Source organism: Lacerta agilis, chromosome 4, assembly GCF_009819535.1.
Source record: "Lacerta agilis isolate rLacAgi1 chromosome 4, rLacAgi1.pri, whole genome shotgun sequence".
NCBI lineage: Eukaryota > Metazoa > Chordata > Lepidosauria > Squamata > Lacertidae > Lacerta > Lacerta agilis.
The window spans coordinates 7,478,882-7,503,296 of record NC_046315.1 but is presented as its reverse complement, the minus strand read 5'-3'; the positions used below and the strand labels follow the sequence as shown (position 1 = coordinate 7,503,296).

At 47.0% G+C, this 24,415-nt stretch overlaps 1 protein-coding gene across 1 annotated transcript in view; it reads right to left on the bottom strand.

Annotated features, from left to right (window-relative positions):
- GDPD5 (glycerophosphodiester phosphodiesterase domain containing 5) overlaps positions 1–17,283 on the bottom strand; it is a 152,324-nt gene extending 135,041 nt beyond the window's left edge. The window contains exon 1 of the mRNA XM_033145979.1: positions 17,062–17,283. The gene's annotated coding sequence lies outside the window, so the exon portion shown is untranslated. The remainder of the gene's footprint in view (positions 1–17,061) is intronic.
- Positions 17,284–24,415: the final 7,132 nt, after the last annotated feature.

Genomic DNA, 24,415 nt, shown 5'->3' with positions numbered 1-24,415 from the left:
AGAGCCGAGGGGTTGCCGATCGGAAGGTCGGCGGTTCAAATCCCCTGCGACGGGGTGAGCTCCCGTTGCTCGGTCCCTGCTCCTGCCCACCTAGCAGTTCGAAAGCACGTCAAAGTGCAAGTAGATAAATAGGTACCGCTCCGGCGGGAAGGTAAACGGCGTTTCCGTGCGCTGCTCTGGTTCGCCAGAAGCGGCTTAGTCATGTTGCCCACATGACCCGGAAGCTGTACGCCGGATCCCTCGGCCAATAAAGCGAGGTGAGCGCCACAACCCCAGAGTTGGACACGACTGGACCTAACGGTCAGGGGTCCCTTTACCTTTACCCTTAGTCCATAGTTAGGACCATTTCCACTGTGCACGATTTTCCTTCTTGCATGTTGGAACGAGTGAATTGTTGCCAGAGCTAGCTGGAGTTGCGATCACAGAACCATAGATCGGTAACGCGTTTAAATAGGGTGTGTCCGGGTGGAAATTGCCGATAGCTCTATAAAGAAAAAAAGCTCAACAACTTTTGTGTCCAGATTTTCACCTTTTGAAATATGGCAAGCGTAAAATGTTTTTTTGGGGGGAGGGGGGATTACTGAGTTGTTCTTGTTTTTGTTTTTTATGACGGATTTTGTTTTTTTTTCCCTATTGTGCTTTTATGCCATGAAAGAACTATACACAAATAAAGACACTCGCGGGATTGAAATAGACCTCATAAAGTTTATTAAAAAATCATTCGTTTTGGGTTTAAGAACATTGAACAAACATATTACAACAACTGGAGGATGTACAGTCATACCTCGGGTTACGGCTGCTTCAGGGTTTCGGCGCTGGCGCATGCTCAGGAGCGCTAAATCGCAACCCGCACATGCGCAGACGTGGCGCTGCGGGTTGCGAACGCGCCTCCCGCACGGATCGCGTTCGCAACCCGAGCCTCCGCTGTACATTAATGTAATTGTGAATAGTATTATTCCATAGTATTACCGGTAAGTACACATAGAATGTAAACATGACAAATGTGTAAATATAAAGAAAATATAGAGAAACCAGAAGAAGGAGGAAGTACAAATTCATTTAGAGTTAAAGTATTAAGGTTAAAAGAAATAAGGTATGTATTATTTATTATGATGGCGAAATTTGGAAAATTTTAGAACCAATAAAGATCTTTTGACGAAGAAGAAGAAGAAGAAGAAGAAGAAGAAGAAGAAGAAGAAGAAGAAGAGGAAGAAGAAATTTTTGTTAATAGGATTCTCCTATTCTGCTTGGCTGTCGAACCCATGACAAGTGTTGGCCTTCACAAGGCCACCAACCAAAGGGGAAGGAGACCAGCCAGCGACACATCAAAACAGCCGGATCCTGCTTGCGGCTTTTCCTGAAAGCAACTTCCATGGAGTTCAGTGGGGCTTACTCTGAAGCAAGCGCATGCAGCCCCGCAGCCGTCGATTTATCCCCCCCACAAAAACACAGAGTGTCACGGCACACGGCAGGTTAACGCAGACGTTATCGGCTCCATAAATAACCCTGCGATCCGACAGACACGCAAAAGGATAACACGTGCCTCTGCTTAAGAATCAAGGCAAACTCGCTCATACATCACAGCCTGCCACTTTGCCCAAGGAGGCAGCAGATCGCTCCTCGGCACTAAGCCACAAAGGCAGCAGCTCCTTCCAAGATCCGATATGTCCGAATGGAAAAATCAGCCGAATGGCAAAATTCACCGGACAAGGCAGAGCGGGGGGCGGGGGTGTCTCAGAATGGCAAAGCTTGAACGAAAGAGACAGCTTCACGCACAGGCACACAAAAAGATCTGTTGCTTAAACAGGGCCTTGATTAGAACCATAGAATCACGGAATTGTAGAGCGGGAAGGGACCGCCAAAGCTCATCTAGTCCAACCCCCTGCCATGCAGGAATTTCAACCAGGGTGGATTTCCTTTAAATCACAATTTAAATCATCATGATTTAAATCATGATTTAAATCACTAGTCAGTAAGACTTGATTTAAATCATTTTTTTATTTTTATTTTTACAGAATGAATCATTCTTGCTGGTACAATCTTAATATTTGCAACCAGATGAAGGTTTCACTTTTGGATTAATACAGGTGAAACTCGAAAAATGAGAACATTGTGGAAAAGTCCATTTATGTAAGCAATTGTTTTCATTAGCTACTGGAGTTTAATATATGAAATAGACTCATGACATGCAAAGCGAGATATGTCAAGCCTTTATTTGTTATAATTGTGGTGATTATGGCGTACAGCTGATGAGAACCCCAAAGTTGAAATTGTTAATTTGGGGTTCTCATCAGCTGTACACCATAATCATCACAATTATAACAAATAAAGGCTTGACATATCTCGCTTTGCATGTCATGAGTCTATCTCATATATTAGTTTCAACTTTTAAGTTGAATTCCTGAAAGAAATGAACCTCTCCACAATATTCTAATTTTTCGAGTTTCACCTGTAAATTTTCAGAGCAGTTTTTACAGTTATATCAAAAAATTACTGATCTGGTTATACTATTAGAAATACATTGACAGATAATTATGAAATTATGGTGAGGTTTAATAAGTTAACCGTTTACAATTGGACAACTTTTCTGCTGTACTTTATTGGAAGGAGAAAAATAATCATTTCCTTAATAACAACTGAAACAATTTAACTAAAACAATAACATAATAGCATATGTATCCATGTTTGTAAACTGATGTGGTTAAACAATAAAAAAAATCTTTAGACTGAGTTTTAGAACACATGAAAAACTTAAAACAAATCCTTATTTCCTGATGAATAGCCTTTGGACTATAATGTAACTTAAAATAGAAAACTATATTTGTAAAGATTTTTTTTCCTCCAAAAGCATTTTATTTTAAAAATCTGATTTAAATTTTAAAAAATCCAATTGAAATAAAAATAATCCAATTGAAATTTTAAAAATCTGATTTTTTAAAAAAATTTATTTATTTTTTAAATCATTGATTTTTTATCCACCCTGATCTCAACTAGCTCTGGGATAGCTCCATTGGTAGAGCATGCAATTCGTAATCTCAGGTTCATGGGTTCGAGCCCCACATCCCGCCATTGCAGGGGGGGTGGACTAGATGAGCCTTGTTGTCCCCTCCAATTTTACAATTCTATGACTCTAACCCTTTTTACCAGCGATCACATTGTTTTATACTTTTTGCAAGCTGCTCTGGGCGGTTCTTTTTAGAATAAAGCCGCTTTGGCTGGGCGATACCCGGTTTTCAACATTGCGATGTATCGGTGCCCAAATGTCGCAATATATCGATATATCACAATGCCTGAAATAAGGATGGAGCTATGGAGAGGCATTGGCTGGCTTCATGGTTTCTCCCACATTGTGGTTTCTGCATAGCGCACACAAACACACACACACACATCATGATTCATGACATATTGCCAGGTCAAAAGTTATGAAACCAATTATCGCAATACGGACTTTCAAATTATCGCCCATCCCTAAAAGCAACCTGGAAAAATAATGAAGTAAATAAACACATTTTATGCGCTTCTATCGTGTAGCAGAGACACCACCTTGGCGACAAAGGTCCGTCTAGTTAAAGCTGTGGTTTTCCCAGTAGTGATGTATGGAAGTGAGAGCTGGACCATCAAGAAGGCTGATCGCCGAAGAATGGATGCTTTTGAATTATGGTGCTGGAGGAGACTCTTGAGAGTCCCATGGACTGCAAGAAGATCAAACCTATCCATTCTCAAGGAAATCGGCCCTGAGTGTTCACTGGAAGGACAGATCCTGAAGCTGAGGCTCCAGTACTTTGGCCACCTCATGAGAAGAGAAGACTCCCTAGAAAGACCCTGATGTTGGGAAAGATGGAGGGCACAAGGAGAAGGGGACGACAGAGGATGAGATGGTTGGACAGTGTTCTTGAAGCTACCAACATGAGTCTGACTAAACTGTGGGAGGCAGTGGAAGAGAGGAGTGCCTGGCGTGCTCTGGTCCCATAGGGGAGTCAGAAGATTATCATTTTCCGAAGCTTTCCAAAGTTGTATAAATATCCTTTTTGAGACGAGGCAACCACTTGGAGAGACACATTCCCCCCACCCCATACAAGAAGCTTGCTTTCAAACGGACACATTCTCAAACCGGATGTGAAAATTCCTGGGAATCTGAAGCCAATCTATACATCCCGTGACTTCCCTTTCCCTTCCTTCTGCAAAATCTCAGCACACACACAAACAGGTTTGTCTGACTGCAACTCACTTTGAGCTTAATCCGAAAGGAAAGGATTTTCATTAAGGATTTTTATTTTAATTCATAAACCTCCGCTTAAAAAAAAAGATTGCTTTTAATATTCAAAAAAAGCACACACACACCCCTTTCTGGATGGCATAAAGGAATAGGATCTCACGGACAAACAACGCAGCCTGCTTAAGACGGCAGATGTAATGTGCAGAAACAGAAAATCCCCTGACTCTTGCTTGTTGCAAAAAATAAAAGTCCTCCTTTCTTTGCCATGCTAACTCCGATTCCTTTCCCTCCTCTTCAAAAGCAGACAAACAAGACAGGATTTGTGGAAGCCGCTGCAGATAGATTAAGCCCTGCTGCCTCTAAAAATAGGAAGTGCTTCAAATCTGGAGAGGGCAAAGATTTCAGGCGTGGAAAGATCCCAGTTTGCCATCTGGTCAGAGACGAGAATTCCTGCTGTAGCAAAGAACAGACAAGATGCACGGAGTTTTTGGTACAGCTGGGAAACGTAGCAGCAGCTAAAAAAGCCAATGCAATTCTGGGCTGCATCAATAGGAGTATAGCGTCTAGATCAAGGGAAGTAATAGTACCACTATATTCTGCTCTGGTCAGACCTCACCTGGAATACTGTGTCCAGTTCTAGGCACCACAGTTCAAGAAGGATACTGACAAGCTGGAACGTGTCCAGAGGAGGGCAACCAAAATGGTCAAAGGCCTGGAAACAATGCCTTATGAGGAACGGCTTAGGGAGCTGGGTATGTTTAGCCTGGAGAAGAGAAGGTTAAGGGGTGATATGATAGCCATGTTCAAATATATAAAAGGATGTCATATAGAGGAGGGTGAAAGGTTGTTTTCTGCTGCTCCAGAGAAGCAGACACGGAGCAATGGATTCAAACTACAAGAAAGAAGATTCCACCTAAACATAAGGAAGAACTTCCTGACAGTAAGAGCTGTTCGACAGTGGAATTTGCTGCCAAGGAGTGTGGTGGAGTCTCCTTCTTTGGAGGTCTTTAAGCGGAGGCTTGACAGCCATCTGTCAGGAATGCTTTGATGGTGTTTCCTGCTTGGCAGGGGGTTGGACTGGATGGTCCTTGTGGTCTCTTCCAACTCTAGGATTCTAGGATTCTAAATTTGAAGAGCTTACTTTCATTTATCTATTGCATTCAGATCTCACCTCTTCCTCCAAGCAGTGTTCGAAATTAGCCAGGCGCATATTGCTCCTGGCTATCGGCCACCTGCGACCAAGTGATGATGCCCGGGGACCAGCATGGCGTCTAATCTCTCCATCCAGGGATCATTGGATCTGGACTGTTTTCACACACTAACACCCTAACCTGTACCATTCTATCGGTCATATTTTATCTGCACGATCGGAATGAATTTCTGGAACCAAATTGCTTTTTCTGTGCAGCCTGAGCAGGAGCAGTCGCCATTAGGAAAAGGAGGTCAGGATAGGCCAATTGAAAAGTGGGCTGTTGGGATCAAGTGACTTTTCCTCTTTAGGTTCTCAAGGCTCTTAACCTAGCTCCAGGTTGCCATCCGAGCTAACCAGATGTTCAACTGAGAATCGGTCACAGTCAGTCCGTCATTTGAAAAACAAAAGACTCTAGAGCATCTTGCCCCAAAAAAACGGCAACTAGACATTCCATTTTGGCGACAGTAACCTTGGTTTAGGTTGGGACGCAGGTGGCGCTGTGGGTTAAACCACAGAGCCTAGGGCTTGCTGATCAGAAGGTCGGAGGTTCGAATCCCCCATAAGGTTGGAGGTTCAAATCCCAGCGACGGGGTGAGCTCCCGTTGCTCGGTCCCTGCTCCTGCCAACCTAGCAGTTCAAAAGCATGCCAAAGTACAAGTAGATAAATAGGTACCGCTCCGGCAGGAAGGCAAATGACGTTTCCATGCGCTGCTCTGATTTCGCCAGAAGCGGCTTAGTCATGCTGGCCACATGACCTGGAAGCTGTACGCCAGCTCCCTCGGCCAGTAAAGCGAGATGAGCGCCGCAACCCCAGAGTCGTCCGCGACTGGACCTAATGGTCAGGGGTCCCTTTACCTTTCTAACCTTGGTTTAAGGAGCTATTTGGGGCCTAGGTGAATTATCTCACTTTCTAACACTGCCTCCAATGTGCTCAAGGTGGCCGTACATTTGTTCTCGCCCCCACAACAACCTTGCGAGGTAGGTTAGCATGTGAGAGACTGCCTAGGCCAAGGTCACCCAGTGAGCTTCATGGGCGAGTGGTGATTCGAACCCCTGTCTCCCAGACCGATACTCTAACCACCACGCCACACTGGTTACGTGAATTTGCTCTGCGGCAGCTTGCACCAGCCTACGTTAAAAAGTCCCAAACACCGCAACACATTTCTCCTTAACAGTGCATTTTAAAAAATATGCTCCTGGATACATTACATTAGACTGTTAACAGTTTCATGCAAAACACCTGGTGTGGGTGTATAAATATGCTAAAAAGCTATTTAAGTAGAGGGGGGGATTAAGTACTGTTCAGATGCTCAGTTGTGAGTCGGTGGGATAAGAATATGCCCTTCCCTCTTGCATCGTATATTTGGTGCCCGTCCCTGAACCCCATTTTCCTCTAGAGATTTGCCTGCTAAGTCCCATCAATCAGGGTTTATTGGGATTCAACAGGCATATTCCACTTATGCTCATACACGAACGGCTGTGTGCTTAGGAAATTTACACCCAGGGAAATGGAGCATCTGTTCCATTGTGCTAAAAAAAAAAAAAAAAAAGGAAAAGTCAGATTTTCCAAAAAAAGGGGGGGGGGGGATGCAAAAGCTAAACGATGAAAACATGGAGAAATGTTGCTGTGAGCATAATGCCAAAAGGAGGATCTACTGTAGGGTTGGGGAAAGTTCAGGGAAAGGCAACTGAAATAATCGAGGGGATGAAGTGACCTGTCGGTTGCAGCAACTGGGTCTTTTTAGTTGAGAGAAATGCAGAATTAGGAGTTACGAGTTAAGAGGAGACCGGGGAAAGGTGTAAAAAAAATTAGGAGATTGCGAAGAAATTTAAAGACTATTTGAAACGACGTGAAAAGATAGACATTTGAAATTAAAATCAGAGGGCATTTAAGGCTACAGTAATGCCAGAAGTTAGTTTAAGATAGGATGTAAGAAGTCGTTAGAATTATGTTATGTAGATTTTGCTAGGATTAAAATAGAGTTAAATGTTGATAAATGTTTATAATGATTAAGAGGTGAGAAAGAAGATTTTACAATGTTACAAAGTTACTAAAGAAGATTAGAAATGAACGCAGAAGAGGGGGCGTGAGGAGGTCCCATAACAAATGTTAGGAATAAGATAAGGATAGTTAAATAAGTGTTTGTTTGTTAAGATTTTTTTATTTTTTGTAGTTTTTTGTAGTGTTTGTATTTTGTGTGTGTTTTATTGTTAAAATTTAATAAATTCTTATAAAAAAAAATTTGGAGATTGCGAAGAAAACTTTTTTATGCCCCTTGGGGACATGCAACAAAGCTGAAGGTTCAGGACCCCGCACATCGATGTATGTCTGCACACAGCGTGTAGCGAACCTGCGGAACTCACGGCCACAAGGTGTACTGATGACCAAGCCGGGTGGCTTTCAAAGCGGATTGGAGAAATTCATGGAGGGTAAGGGTAAATTCTACCTCCAGGTGCCAGAGCGCTAGGCCTCAAATTCCAGCCAATGATTATTGCAGGTTGGGAAAGCGCCGCCGCGCCTCAGATCCTTGCCTGGGCGTTTCCCACAAGGCATCTCGTGCCCCCTGTGAGAGAACAGGATGCAGGACTAGACAGGCCTTTGGCCTGATCCGGCAGGCTTTTGTTACGTTCAAACACAGAGCTATTCCAACAGTGAACGCTCTGCGTCAAAAGCTGCCAAAATCTTCGCTTCATCATGAGCTGGGCCTTCGCCAGCAGTCAAACACGACGGCAATTAAAGTCCAACATCACAGGCAGTCGGTTGCAGTTGCCACAATAGAATTTCTAGGCACTTTTTTGCAGTGAGGTTTTTTTAGATGTTGTTGTTATTTTCATTTCTATACCACTTTCTATTTCAAAGAAAGAAAGAAAATCTCAAAGCGGTTTACCCGAATTATTTGGAATATATGAATGTATTACTTGAATGTATTTTACGGTGTGTGTTTTTTCTATGAAGAAATTCAAACATGGATTTTTTTAAAAAAATCCTTTATTTATTGTTATTTTCTTTTTCTTTCTGTATTTGATGTAATAAAGTTAATATTTTTTTTAAAAAAATCTCAAAGCGGTTTACAACCCATTGAAACGTCAAATAAAACCAATTCAAGGAAAACATTTCAGGTCCTTCCCTAAGTGACATGTTGCTTTCCTCTGTCACCAACCCAAAGATCTCGACGTGGTCGCAATTGGACCCACGCCAGTAGCAGAACACGCCTAACACCTGGCTAAATTCTGACACTGATCATAGGTTCTCCAACAGTGTTAGAAATTAGCCAGGCGCTAGGCGCATTTTGACACTGACGCGGGTCCAATTGCGGCCACGTCGAGACCTCTGGGTTGCCAGGTTGGCAACTGACACCTCCACCTGGCTGGCCCCTCCAGCTTTCTTAACCTGGTCAGCAGAAGATCTTATTTACTGCATTTATATTTCACATTTTTCTCCAAGGAATACAAGGTTGTCCCTACTCCTCAGTTAATCTGCACAACGATCCTGTTAAGAGGCTGGGACTGTTCCAAGGTCACCCAGTGAGCTTCATTACCGAATGGGGATTTGAACCCTGATCTCCCAGGTCCTAGTCTAACCCAGGGGTAGGCAACCTGAGGCCCGTGGGTTGGATGCGGCCCAATTGCCTTCTCAATCCGGCCCGCGGACGGTCCGGGAATCAGCATGTTTTTACTTCAGTAGAATGTTTCCTTTTATTTAAAGTGCATCTCTGGGTTATTTGTGGGGCATAGGAATTCGTTCATTTCCCCCAAAAAAATATAGTCCGGCCCCCCACATGGTCTGAGGGACGGTGGACCGGCCCATGACTGAAAAAGATTGCTGACCCCTACTCTAACCACTACACCACACGGGCTTCCCAGAGTCCTTCTGCTGTGGGGCAGCCCTATAAATTAAGTACCGGTAGGTAACCATGGGGAAAGCAACAGGTCACTTAGAGAGGGATCTGAAATATTTTCCTGGAAGCTTGAATTTGCTTTATTCTTGATTGTTTGATTTGATGTGTTTCAATGTGTTACAAACCATTTTTGATATTCTTTCTTTAAAATGTGAAGTGGTATAGAAATGAAATTAATAATAGTAATATTACAATAATAAACCCTGCTGTTAAAAAAAAAAATAGCGCCTAGACATTCTGTTGTGGTTTCCGTAACCTAGGTTTAAGGCTCCATTTGGCAATAAGCTTACCGTATTTTTCGCTCCATAGGGCGCACCTCGTTTTTAGAGGAGGAAACAAGAAAGAAAAAAACATTTTTCTGGTTTTCCTCCTCTAAAAGCCCTGTTTTTTTGAGGATCAGCTAAAAGTTTTGCAGCTTTTTTGCAAAGGGAAAAGCCCTGTTTTTTTTTAGGACCAGCTGAAAGTTTTGCAGCTTTTTTTGCAAAGGGGGAAAAGCAAAGCTCCTTTTGCAAAGGGGGAAAAGCAAAGAGGAAAAGCCCCATTTTTATGGGGTTCAACTCACATTTCTGCAGCTTCTAAAGGAAAGGGAGCCATTTCTACAGTTTCCAGACAGATAATCTAATCAGCCAGTCACATGTCGCTGGGGAAACAAACAACCTCCCTCTGCAGCACATTCAACAATGGAGGGCGGGGCTGAAAGGGAGCCATGACTCTTATCTCTCTCCCGATCTCTTGCTGATCAGCTGCTGAGCGGGGTCCTTTCAACACCCCTTTTTCTCTTTGTAAAATAAAAAGCACTATCTGCTTTTGGCCCCTGGGCAATTCGGCTCCAGGGACCACCATTCGCTCTATAAGACGCACTGATATTTCCCCTTACATTTTAGGAGGAAAAAAGTGCATCTTATGGAGCAAAAAATGCGGGTTGTGTGTGTGTGTGTGTGTGTGTGTGTGTGTATATATCCCAGTTTCTAGCACTGTATCCCAAACCCTCCCCTGCAGGGAAGCCCATTTGTAGGCAGCTCAAAGCCATTTCCCAAGTTCTCCACCACCTTTCAATTCCCTGTCTCAGGTAGGCCAGTTTCACACCCATCTGATGGATGACGGGGGTCAAAAGGCTGAAACAGAGCAGTCACAGAAGGGGCGGAAATCTCCGCTTAGCCACAAAGTGAGGATTTAAAAGCTCACAGTTCAATGTTCTTCCTCGCTGTGCGACGCCGCTTTGCAGTTATTTAAGGACAGGCTTAGTGAAATGAGGAAAGGGATCCTGGGTAGGAGGCAAAGCATTGCCACGAATTATTATTTTTTCTGCAGGTCCTCGCACGTGCAGGCCCCTCCTATTTTCCCACCTCCGCTCATTAATCTGATTTCTTTTATTTCATTTTTTTAAATTTAAAAACAGGTTTTATTGAAATTTCTTTAAGATAATACAAATAATAACACAAACGCAATCTAAACAATTACAAAAGACAATCACGCAATCGCACTATTACACACAATTACACAATCAAGTAAAAATAGAACTCAAAAAAAAGACAAAGAAAAAGAAAAAGAAAGAAAGAAAGAAAAAGTTTTTTAAAAATGACTTCCGGTTTCTTTTATTTCCTTTGGGCAGCTCGGAAACGTTTCATTCCCGACCCTTCATATCCGCAGAGTCAATAGGATTCTTCACGGCCATTACACCGCGGTCAACAGGGCGAGTTGAGAGCCAGTGTGGTGTAGTGGTTAAGAGTGGTAGACTCGTAATCTGGTGAACCGGGTTCGCGTCTCCGCTCCTCCACATGCAGCTGCTGGGTGACCTTGGGCTAGTCACACTTCTTTGAAGTCTCTCAGCCCCACTCACCCCACAGAGTGTTTGTTGTGGGGGAGGAAGGGAAAGGAGGTTGTTAGCCGCTTTGAGACTCCTTCGGGTAGTGATAAAGCGGGATATCAAATCCAAACTCTTCTTCTTCTTCTTCTTCTTCCGCGGCTCTCCGGGCTCAGAACCCAGGCAAGCTGGGAAACCCCCAGTGGAAATACGCAAGGGGTCGAGGGCATGCGGACGACATGCACCCACAATTACAGCCTGCCTGCCCAATTTCTCTGCAAAGGGTCCTGTTGCTGAAGAGGAGAGCTGATTCTTGAAAGCAAGCTAAAGACGACCCCTTTGCCAGTGGGAAGTATGACAGCGGGGGGGGTGGGGGGAGCTCAAAACACAGATAAAATCAACAGTTCAAAAGAAGAAACTGGTGTACCATAATACAAGGGCATGCCTCATCAGGCTTGCCCAAACTCAGAGCTTTTTGGCAGGCATCAAAACCAGGGCAATTAAAGGACAGGGGAAGAAATGGAGGCAGTGAGAGATTTTACTTTCTTGGGGTCCATGATCACTGCAGATGGTGGCAGCAGTCACGAAATTAGAAGACGCCTGCTTCTTGGGAGGAAAGCAATGACAAACCTAGACAGCATCTTTAAAAGCAGAGACATCACCTTGCCGACAAAGGTCCGTATAGTTAAAGCTATGGTTTTCCCAGTAGTGATGTATGGAAGTGAGAGCTGGACCACAAAGAAGGCTGGTCGCCGAAGAATTGATGCTTTTGACTTATGGTGCTGGAGGAGGCTCTTGAGAGTCCCATGGACTGCAAGAAGATCAAACCTACCCATTCTGAAGGAAATCAGCCCTGAGTGCTCACTAGAAGGACAGACCCTGAAGCTGAGGCTCCAATACTTTGGCCACCTCCTGAGAAGAGAAGACTCCCTGGAAAAGACCCTGATGTTGGGAAAGATGGAGGGCACAAGGAGAAGGGGATGACAGAGGACGAGATGGTTGGACGGTGTTTTCGAAGCTACCAACATGAGTCTGACCAAACTGCGGGAGGCAGTGGAAGGCAGGAGTGCCTGGCGTGCTCTGGTCCATGGGGTCACGAAGAGTCGGACACGACTAAACAACTAAACAACAACAACAAATATCAAGAGGCAGGGAGTTCCAGAGGAACAGGGGCTTGCACATTAAAAGAGCGAATCCTTGCAACTGCTGGATCAACGTTATTTGGCCTGGAGCCTGGAGTAGCTGCTTCCTCTGCCCTGGAGTTTTTTGCATAAATCGCATCCCTTCACCGCCTGCAGAACCAGCACACAGGTCCCACCTTGCCTCCCGATGACCCCCTTGGCCACAATCTCCCTCCCTCCTGCCCCGAGAGAGAAGCACCCAGATCTGAAGGCGCTGCCAGCTGTTAACACCTCCATGGTGCCATCAGCTTGTCCAAGCTTATTAAGACATTAAGGAAGGCTCTTAATTGCTCATATTGACCCAGCCCACTCCTCCTGACTTAAGCTGATGAGGTGCCATTAATCTTGCTCAGGCGGTCCATGATATCCATAAATAACAATCCTCAAGGAGCAACATCAGATAACATCCCCCCCAATAAATCTGGGAAAGACTGCTTTAAGTTCTATTTAGGTGTCAAGCAGAAATTTAAAAAGAAATGCAAACCACATTTTTTTGATGTTCATAAAACATTGTGGCCGGGGGGGAGCAGAGGTTAACACTGGAGCAGTGTTCGAAATTCGCCAGGCAAGTTTCCCAACCGGCTGTCGGCCACTGGCTCTCAGGTCAAAAGCCAGGTGGAAAATGCGCCTGGCTCCTGGCTAATTTCGAACAGTGCTGACACCACATAGCCATGCTGGTTCAGGGTGATGGTGGGAATCGTAGTTCAAAAGAACAACAGCGCCAGCATAGGGCAGTGTTGGACTCAGACCTGGGAGACCAGGGTTCAAATCCCCACTCAGCCATAGAAAGCTCATTGAGCGTTTCCTTCGGCCGGACACTGCCTCTAAGCCTATCCTACCTCGCAGGATTGTCGTGAGGGGGTGGAATGGGGAGAGGGAGAACCGTGTGCCTGAAGTCCTTGGGGGAAAGTTGGGATATTGATGTGATAGATAACAGAACATCTGAAGGGCACCAGGTTGGGGAAGGCTGACAGGGCAGCTCACAGGAAAATAAATTGCACTAACAAATGTCACTGGAAGGGCAGATCCTGAAGTTGAGGCTCCACTACTTTGGCCACCTCATGAGAAGAGAAGACTCCCTAGAAAAGACCCTGATGTTGGGAAAGATGGAGGGCGCAAGGAGAAGGGGACAACAGAGGATGAGATGGTTGGACAGTGTTCTCGAAGCTACTAACATGAGTTTGGCCAAACTGCGGGAGGCAGTGAAGAATAGGCGTGCCTGGCGTGCTCTGGTCCATGGGGTCACGAAGAGTCGGACACGACTGAACGACTGAACAACAACAAATGTCAGGGGAGATCTCTTTTGAGCTTGGGATATTCCCGCTGGCATGGAAACATCAGCTTCCCGCAAGGATGATCGCACATTCGCCTCTGCAATTGCTCCGAGACTTCTGTGCAAATTCCCACGGGGGATTTTCACAGGCCGCTGCGGAAACGCTACAGGCAGATGTGGCCTTTTGGGCAGAGGGTGGGACCATCGCTGGCACCTCTCCTTTCCCATCTCGGCCAGGGAGGGCTGGGGGAGAAGAGAGACAAATAGTTCCGTCCTAAGTTAAGCGGAGCAGAGATTTATGGCATGAGTGGAATGAAGTCAGCCGAGCGAGCCAAGAGACGCTCATCCAAGACGTCCGGGAAACATTAACTTCGAAAACACACATTCTGCTACAACCCTGGACACACTTTCAGGCGCTGAGCGTCAGTTTTAATGGCAAGCCAGTTCCAAAACACTTTGGCAAAAGGGAGCAGGAAGAAGAGGGAGGTGTATGAACTAATCACAGAACAGACTTCCCAGTACAGTGGTACCTCGGGTTAAGAACTTAATTCGTTCCGGAGGTCCGTTCTTAACCTGAAACTGTTCTTATCCTGAAGCACCACTTTAGCTAATGGGACCTCCTGCCGCCAGAGCACGATTTCTGTTCTCATCCTGAAGCAAAGTTCTTAACCCGAAGCGTTATTTCTGGGTTAGCGGAGTCTGTAACCTGAAGCGTCTGTAGCCATCTCTATTCTCCATCCAGGCAAACAAGAAACATCATCCTCAGAGTGCAAAGACAAGAGAAAACACTCAAGAAATGCTGTGGCCTGGAGGCAGGGCTGAGGAGGGAGCGTGGCCTCCAGAGAGTTTCGAGGGCCACAAGGCCTGAGCTTCCCTATCCCTGACACACGGTCCTTTACCAAAAGCATGAGGGGATTTCACACTTGTCAGATCCGCTTCGCAATTTTCTGCTAGAGCCCCAACATTTCTATTCTCCCATTTGTCGATTATCATTTCGTGACTGCGTTTCAGTTGATGCAACCCACCTGGGCAGGTGAACTTGGGATGAAGCACAGAACCAAAAGCCAGAAATAAAAAATAAATCAACAAACACACACATCCCAAGCACATCCAGGTGCGAAAGATGTTAGGGAGCTTGCAGGTGCTTGTTGTTTTCAAGGCAGGGGGGAGGCGGACAAGGAATCAATCACAGAGTGGGACAGTCAGGTTGAGCAGTTATAGTCCGCTGGGAGGCCTTGCACACAAACCCGCTTCCCTCCACAAAAAGATCCGACTTTTTCTTTTTTTGCAATTACGGGCGTGAAGGGGAAGCGCAGCAAAAAAGGTGGAACGACACTTGTTTGACGCAACCTCATCTAACCTCTCTTGACATAAAGAAGGCTGATCGCCGAAGAATTGGTGCTTTTGAATTATGGTGGTGGAGGAGACTCTTGAGAGTCCCATGGACTGCAAGAAGATCAAACCTATCCATTCTCAAAGAAATCAGCCCTGAGTGCTCACTGGAAGGGCAGATCCTGAAGTTGAGGCTCCAGTACTTTGGCCACCTCATGAGAAGAGAAGAATCCCTAGAAAAGACCCTGATGTTGGGAAAGATGGAGGGCACAAGGAGAAGGGGACGACAGAGGATGAGATGGTTGGACAGTGTTCTCAAAGCTACTAACATGAGTTTGGCCAAACTGTGAGAGGCAGTGAAGGATAGGCGTGCCTGGCGTGCTCTGGTCCATGGGGTCACGAAGAGTCGGACACGACTGAACGACTGAACAACAACAACAACATCTAACCTCCCTGCAAACGTATCAGGATAAAACGCACAATGCACAGATCACCTGGAAGCAGCCGTACTGTTAGAAGGAAAGAACGGGGTGTGGCCAAGCACCTCCTGAACCTTAAGAATTTGCTTTCAGAGCAGAGATGAGCTCACAGGCCTTTCACACACATGCACAATCCACTCCTTGTTACATCGCTGCTGTCAACCAACAGAGTCCAGTCTCCCGTTCATCCCTGCTTCACGGTAGCATAAACAGAGGCCACAGCCGCTCCATATATTTAGAGCACTCTTATATCGCTTTAAGAGCCACGGCTTCCCCCAAAGCATTCTGGGAAGTGTAGTTTGCCAAGAGTGGTAAGCATTGGTGGAAAAAACCCCTATTCCCCTCAGAGAGCCAGAGTTCCCTGGGAGAAGGGATTGACGGTTAAACCCTTCTGCAAATTATATAGCTCTGGGAGGAGAATAGGGCGTCTCCTCACGCCTCTCAGCAACCTAAGCAAACTGCAGTTCCCAGGATTCTTTTTTTGGGGGGGGGTTGCCACGGCTGCTTAAAGCAGTATCGTAGTGCTGTAAAGGTACAGAGCAAACGTCCTAGCCCCAAAGCATTTACAATGTAGATTCGGGCAACGAGGGGCCAGAGAGATCATTCATTTTAAACGAAGGGTTCATTCATTTAAATCATAGCTGTCAACTTTTCCCTTTTCTTGCGAGTAATCCTATTCTGAATAAGGGAATTTCCCTTAAAAAGGGGGGGGGGGAGTTGACAGCTATGATTTAAATGGTGCGGCCCGCTACCTGCACCCTGTGCCAAAGAGGATGGGTTGACACCTTCCCCCCCCCAAAAAAAACAGGGCTGCTGTGCCTTTACATAGCAGAAATTCAACTAGGAAATGTTTTCTCCATCAGGGTATTGGGATGCTGCGGGGGGGGGGGGGGGTAAAGGAGGGGTGAGCTGCACCTGATGAACATCTACCTCCCGCGCAACTAACACAGCACAAGAGACTTAAAGGAATGGAAAAAAGTTGATCTCTTTACTCAAGGGAGGGGGCACCATCTTCAGCACAGCCCCCCTCAGAGAGAATAATTCACACAAACACAAACAATGCATATAGCCCACCACAACCCAAAGACTAATGACAAGGTGAATAACAAGAATCTAAGTGGGGTGATCTCTCTCCTGTTTTCTTTAACAAAAAAATGCACCTGGGAATGCATGCCCTACTTACTTCGGAGTAAGCCCCACTGAAGGCAGCATTACCTCCCTACCACCCAGCAAACGTGCATAGATGGAATGGAGTTGAAATGGGCTCCGCAGCCACCCCCCAGGGTTGCCAGCTTTTAACCTTGCCCCCGTGGCTACGCCGACACAATTCCGCCTCCAGCGCTTAGCAGGCTACCCCCCCCCCCCCGCCGAGCTCCTCTCAAAGCCACAGGAGCAGAACCACCCCGGCAAGTTGGCAACCCGAAGAACCTCACACTTGCGCATATCGAAGCCGCGCGTTAAGGAGCGCTCCTATGCGCTCCAGGGCAAGCCACTAACACCGGGGTTGAAAATAAATATTAAAAGCCTCGATTCCACAGACCCCATAAAGCACCCCCTCCCCCAACCTAGCTCACCTCCCCGAGCGCGCAAAGAGCCTGAGCGCGAGGAGTCCCCCGGCGAGCCGATTTTTGGGGAGGGGGGCGCGCAAACCGCGCCTGGGCGTCCCTGAGAGGCGCCGCGCTTACCTTGGCTCGCCTCGGTGGAGAAACGCTCCGGCTCAGCCGGGCACTTGTGGGGCTGCCTCGGCGCCTCCCTGCTCCCTCGGCGCGCTTGTGTAACCTCGGCGGCGGCGGCGGCGCCTCGGTGCCTTTGGAGAGGCGAGGCGAGGCGCGCCGGGCGCAAGCGACCCTTGGCCGGACTCTGCCGTGTTCCTCTCTCGCGCAGCGGCGGCCCTGCGAGACCCAGAGCCGGGTAAGGGCGGGGAGCGGCCGGTCGGCCGGGCCCGTCTCTTGCTTCTCTTCTCTTTTCCCCCCGAGGCTCTGCGCTCCGGGCAGGCGGCGGCGGCGGCGGCGGAGTTGCCGCAGCGCCAGGAGCGGAACAAAAGCGAGCTCTCCAAGGCGCCCCAGCCGCGCGCCCTCCTCCTTCTCCCTCTTTCTCCTAATCCCGGCCGGCTTGGCGGCGCTTTTTTCGGCTACCCCGCTCGTGTAGCTCCGGGCTGGGTCATCGCGGCTCCGAACGACCGGGCTTCCAGGACGGCCCAGAACCGCGTCTGCTCCAACCTGGGAGCCCGGAGACGAGCGAGGCGAGGAAGGAAGCAGAGGCGGAGCTCCCCGCGCCCGGACCCGCCCAGCCACGCAGCCAGCCAGGAAAGCGGGGACTACAGCGCAGTTCAGCCTCGGGACCTTTTTTTTCCCCCCGGCGGGAAGGTGATGTTTGTCCGTTTTCTTTCCACCTCCAGCCAGGAAAGGGTCACGGCAGGCAGAGAGTCCGCGGAGACCCAGCCTTGAGCCCCGGCACCTTTTTGCTTGGGAGCAATCGCTTTCCGGTCTCAGCCAGGTAGGAAAGCGTTTCGTTTCCAGCAGCATTCAGCCCCGGGACCTTATATATTAAATCGCGGCGGGGGGGGGGGCGCAACTTGAATAACATATTGGGAGGGGGCCAGGTAAGCCTAAGCCCACATAATCGATCACGAGACACACTATTTGAATGGCAATGGCTATTAACTGGGGGGGTGGAGCTGCCCCCTCCAAATATTTTATTGGGGAAGCCGAAGGGACCTCGACCCCTAGGAGTTGCCTTCTATGTATTAAACCTGCTCCTCCTTCCTTATCCCGGCATGCATCCAGAGAGGAAAGGGTTACTACAGTAAGCAAGTTTTTGCTGCTTCCCGGGGATGAGCCCCCCCCCCCCCAGCACCTATTTTTCAAACATCTCCCAGCATTCATCCCTGTAGTACGGAAAGATTATGAGTTCAGCTGGGGAACACAGGAAGCTTTTGTGTAACGAAGTGGCCGTTTAGCTCAGTATTGCCAGCACTGGCCGGCAGCAGCAGCTCCATGATTCCCAGCCCTACCGGGAGATTGAACCTGGCACCTTATGCATGCAAAGCAGATGCTCTAACCAACCACCGAGTTACAGCCGGCGGCGGGCTCGTGAGGGCACCCCTGGGGGCCCAGCGCCCTGGTGCGCCGCGCCACCAGCCCAAATGGACGAGACGGCCCTGTAATTAATATTTCCGATATTCAAATAAATTTCCCTTGAAAAAATACAATACAAAGTCACAGGTTAGATATTGTCCGACCCGAGACACTCCCTGAACACTGGCTTACAGTGTAAAAAGCAGCTCCTAAACTTTCTTGGTATAGTGACCCACAATTGTGTGTGTGTGTGTGTTTGTGTGTGTGTAACTTTACTAAACTTATTTGAAGATGAAAACTGAAAAAACAAACAAACCAAAGGATGAGTTACTAACATAACTCAGCGGCAGCTCCCGGACTTTGGGACTCCCTCCCTAGGGAAGCCAGAGTGGCTCCTTCCTTACTCTCCTTCTGCCAGCAAATGAAGACTCTTTTATTCCAACAGGCCTCTGGGAACTGACGGGTTTTTTTTTTGTTTTGTTTTGTTTAAGGAAAGGGCTGTGCTGCTTTTTTAAAATCTGCATATTAATTGCTTCGTTTTCTATATTGTTTTAATTTGAGTTTCATTACAGTGGACGCTCGGGTTGCAAACGTGATCCGTGCGGGAGGCGGTTTCGCAACCCGCAGCGTTCATATCCCGCAGCGCCGCGTCTGCGCGCCCACGTGAAGCAATTCGGCCCTTCTGCGCATGCACAAGGTGTGATTTTTGTATTTGTGCGCATGCGCATGCGCGAGCGCCGAAACCCAGAAATAACCCATTGTGGTACTGCCGGGTTTGGTGCGTTTGTTTCCTGAAAATGCGCAACCCGAGGTATGACTGTAATTCTCAATTATTGCCTTTTTCTAGGTTTTTAGGCTTTTTGTATTGTATCTGTGTTGTTTTATTCTGGTTAAGCTGCCTTGGGTCCTAGTCTGCAGAAAAGGTGGGATATTAACAACAACAACAACAACAACAACAACAACAACAACAACAACACAGGCTTAAGGCAGCTCAATATACAAACTGATAACCTTAATTCTGTCTTCCTCCTTCATATTTTATTTTCAGGTTTTGAGGCGAAGAGATAACTCAAAAGGTTTGGAATCTGCAGCGTATCCTTTACAGCAATGTTAGGCTGAAGAACAGCGACTGGCGCAAGGTTGACCTAGTTCCTAGGCTGACACTCTAACCACTACACCACCCCACCGACCTAGGATGAGCCCAATTGCTTTAGGAATCCAGGGATATACCAAGTCAGATCTCATTGGTCCACATCGCCCCATATAACCTGCACTAAATGGCAGAGGCTCTCCGGGGTTTTCAGATATTGACATTCCCTACCTGGGGACGCCAGGAGCTGAACCTAAAATCCGTGGCATGCGAGACAGATGCTCTCCCGTTGGACTGCAACCCTTCCCCCTACAGGCCTTCTATTTCCAGCGAGGCGGAAGAAGCTCTGTCAGATGTCGCATCGAGTCTGCCAGCTGGGCTGGGTTGCCAAAACTGACTTTTGAAAAAGGAAATAATATTTCTGGAGCACCTGGTAGCAGCCAAGGAAATCAAACATATGGGGCTGACCTTGAAAGCCCTAAACGGCCTCAGCCCAGTAGACCTGAAGGAGCATCTCCACCCCCATCGTCCAGCCTGGACACTGAGGTCCAGCTCCAAGGGCTTTCTGGCGGTTCCCTCCCTGAGAGAAGTGAGGTTACATGGAACTAGGCAGAGGGCCTTCTCGGTGGTGGCGCCCTCCCTGTGGAACTCCCTCCCATCAGATGTCAAGGAAATAAACAGCTATCTGACTTTCAGAAGATGCCTGAAGGCAGCCCTGTTTAGGGACGTTTTTGATGTGTGGTGTTTTATCATGTTTTTAATATTCTGTTGGGAACCGCCCAGAGTGGCTGAGAAATAAATACATTATGATTACTATTACTACTACAAACTCAGTCACATGTGCACTGTACGCAAGATTTAAAGCACATACCGTATTTTTCGCTCCATAGGGCGCACCGGACCATAGGGCTTACCTTGTTTTTAGAGGAGGAAACAAGAAAAAAAAATATTTTTCTGGTTTTCCTCCTCTAAAAGTCCTGGTTTTTTTGAGGATCAGCTAAAAGTTTTGCAGCTTTTTTTTTTTGCAAAGGGAAAAGCCTATTTTTTTTGAGGATCAGCTAAAAGTTTTGCAGCTTTTTTTTGCAAAGGGAAAAGCCTATTTTTTTGAGGATCAGCTAAAAGTTTTGCAGCTTTTTTTGCAAAGGGGGAAAAGCAAAGCTCCTTTTGCAAAGGGGGAAAAGCAAAGAGGAAAAGCCCCATTTTTTATGGGGTTCAACTCACATTTCTGCAGCTTCTAAAGGAAAGGGAGCCTTTTCCACAGTTTCCAGACAGATAATCTAATCAGCCAGTCACATGTCGCTGGGGAAACAAACAACCTCCCTCTGCAGCACATTCAACAATGGAGGGCAGGGCTGAAAGGGAGCTGGGACTCTTATCTCTCTCCCAATCTCTTGCTGATCAGCTGCTGAGCGGAGTCCTTTCAACACCCCCTTTTCTGTTTGTAAAAGAAAAGCACTATCTGCTTTTGGCCCCTGGGCAATTCGGCTCCAGGGACCACCATTCGCTCCATAAGACGCACAGATATTTCCCCTTACTTTTTAGGAGGAAAAAGGTGTGTCTTATGGAGCGAAAAATACGGTGCGTGCCACTTTCAACAGCCAAAGTTTCCCTCAAAGAATCTTGGGAACTGCAGTTCATCCCTCAGAGATACCATTCCCAGCACCCTTAAGAAACTACAATTCCCAGGATCCTTTTGGGGGAAGCTTTAAATGGATGGTGCAGGTGCAACCAGCAACTGGGAGGGCTCCAAGAGTCTTGGGCCAGGCCTGAGCAGCCTGCTTACGTGCACGGCTCACACCGCAGCACATGAGCAAACAGTGCTCAGCTGGCGCTCTGGCATTTTCCAGCGTCCCTGCAGCTTAGGCACCCTGTGGCTGTTCAGACCGCCTGCTCCCTTTGAAGGTGCACCAACTGTAGGCAAAGCAATTACCGCAGACACAATGGGGGAATTTCCGTCGCTCTCTCCAGCGACAGCAGGCGGATAATAGGATCAACGCTTCGGCCGCCTTCCTTTGCTCAGCAGCCGTCGCAGCCTCCGGAGCGCACCATGTGCAGCGGCAGATCCCCTTGCGCAAGGTGTCAGGGGGAGCCCAGGAGGCGCTCCGCAAAAAATGCACACACCCTGCCCTGCAAAATCTCCAGGCCAACGTCCGTGCTGTCGATATCTATGTGTGTTTTCTTCCATTTTATTATTCGTCGTATTGTAGGGTTGGAAGGGACCCCAGGGGTCATTTAGTCCAGCCCCCTGCAAGGCAGGAATCTTTAGCGCAACAAGGGCCTCGAACCCATGGCCCTGAGTTTCATGCAGAAGGCCTTCTCCATATTTCAGGCATTGTGATATAGGAAAAAAAGGTAAAGGACCCCTGGACGGTCAAATCCAGTCAAAGGTGGGATTGCGGCGCTCATCTCGCTTTCTAGCCGAGGGAGCCAGCGTTTGTCCGCAGACAGGTTCCCAGGTCATGTGGCCAGCAGGAATAAACTGCTTCTGGCACAACGGGACACCGTGATGGAAACCAGAGCACAAGAAACGCCGTTTACCTTCCCGCTGCAGTGGTACCTACTTATCTACTTGCGCTGGTGTGCTTTCGAACTGCTAGGTTGGCAGGAGCTGGGACTGAGCAACGGGAGCTCACCCCGTCGCGGGGATTCGAACTGCCAACCTTCCGATCGGCAAGCCCAAGAGGCTCAGTAGTTTAGACCACAGCGCCACCCACTCCCTTCCATTGCGATATATCAGTGCATCAGTATATTGTGATGTTTAGCTAGTGCTGTATCACAAAGCTGAAAACCAGATATCACCTGCTGTATAGGAGAACAATAGCCAGAAGCTTTGTGTGAAAGCAGTACATGTGAAAAGGATCTAGGAGTCTTGGTAGACCACAAACTTGACATGAGTCAACAGTGTGATGCAGCAGCTAAAAAAGCCAATGCAATTCTGGGCTGCATCAATAGGAGTATAGCGTCTAGATCAAGGGAAGTAATAGTACCACTATATTCTGCTCTGGTCAGATCTCACCTGGAATACTGTGTCCAGTTCTGGGCACCACAGTTCAAGAAGGATACTGACAAGCTGGAACGTGTCCAGAGGAGGGCAACCAAAATGGTCAAAGGCCTGGAAACGATGCCTTATGAGGAACGGCTTAGGGAGCTGGGTATGTTTAGCCTGGAGAAGAGAAGGTTAAGGGGTGACATGATAGCCATGTTCAAATATATAAAAGGATGTCATATAGAGGAGGGAGAAAGGTTGTTTTCTGCTGCTCCAGAGAAGCGGACATGGGGGCAATGGATTCAAACTGCAAGAAAGAAGATTCCACCTAAACATTAGGAAGAACTTCCTGACAGTGGAATTTGCTGCCAAGGAGTGTGGTGGAGTCTCCTTCTTTGGAGGTCTTTAAGCAGAGGCTTGACAGCCATCTGTCAGGAATGCTTTGATGGTGTTTCCTGCTTGGCAGGGGGTTGGACTGGATGGCCCTTGTGGTCTCTTCCAACTCTAGGATTCTATGATTCTAATTTTCAAACTTTAGCACCCACTCTCACAACGTATTCCTTAACAGAGTCCCACTCTTTCTTAATTGCTTGATTAGAACATCCTCTGACTGATGCTGTTAATTGTGCCATCACTGCAAATTCAGACATCTTTATTCTCCATTCTACTAATTCTGGTATTTTGACAGATTTCCAGTTTTTCGCCAGTACAATTCTGGCTGCCGGTAAAGACAATCTTATTTTCCAGAAGTTTTCATGGATAATTTATCTCACTCCCGCCGTTTTCTTTATTGCTGCTTTTAATTATTATTATTAGTATTAGTATTATTGCTGCTCTTGCTGTTCCCCGTGGTTTGTCTGAATCTTTAAAAAAAAAATACAAGCTGCATTTAATAAATAAATCAAAACAGCGATCCAGCTTGCTGAACAGTAGGATAGAGATTTTAAAAGTGTGCGGGGGACAGCAACCCAAATTGCACCAGTCATGAAATTTTATCCACCGGCACAGAGTATGAAGAACTGGCTAAAATGACAGGAAGAATCTGAGAACAGCGGGACCAGAAGTGCATCAAAGATTGGACTAAGTTTACAAATTATTTGAAAGACTGTTGGTAGGACTGCAAGAAGTTTTGTAAGTAAAAATATAAAAATCATTGTAGAGATGAATTTTTAAGGAGACAGTCGTACCTCGGGTTGCGTACGCTCCGGGTTGCGTACTTTTCGGGTTACAAACTCCGCTAACGCGATTTGTGCATGCGCAGAGCGTTTTTCACGTTTTTGGGGGGGGGGTGTTCAGGTTTTTTCGGAACAAATTATTCAGGTTACGTCCTTTTCGGGTTACGTACTGTAACCCAGAACGGGTACCCCTGTATATTTTGGATGTTACAGCTTAAAAGCAATGGTTAAATAGTGAAAATGCAGAAATCGGCAATGAAAAACAGAAAATCATAAGGAAGGTTTGAAGGGAGTCACGGCCTTAAGAAGCCAAAATGTACAATATGAGAGGAGAAATTGTTATGAAAAGTATTGTAAAATGAATAAAAATGATACGGCAAAAAAAGAAGAAGAAATTTTATCCACCGGACTTCCAACAGGCCTGAGTTTGTACGACGGACCAACCTGAAGTATCGTGCCATCGCCAGGCAAGCCCAGCTCCAGGACTCTTGGCCGAGGAGAGCATGGCACCGCGATAAGCAGGAATGTGATCTGGCGGTGGAATAAGAGGCCTTTTGTTCAGCAAACAAGGTCCGAGTCAGTAGCGTGTTGGTGGGAGAGTCACTCCATCCGAACGGCCTGCGAATAAGATACGGGAAGGGAGAATGCACAGGCTCCGTGACTCCCTTGGGAACAAGAAAACATATTAACCCAAGAGATCACTTATCAAGA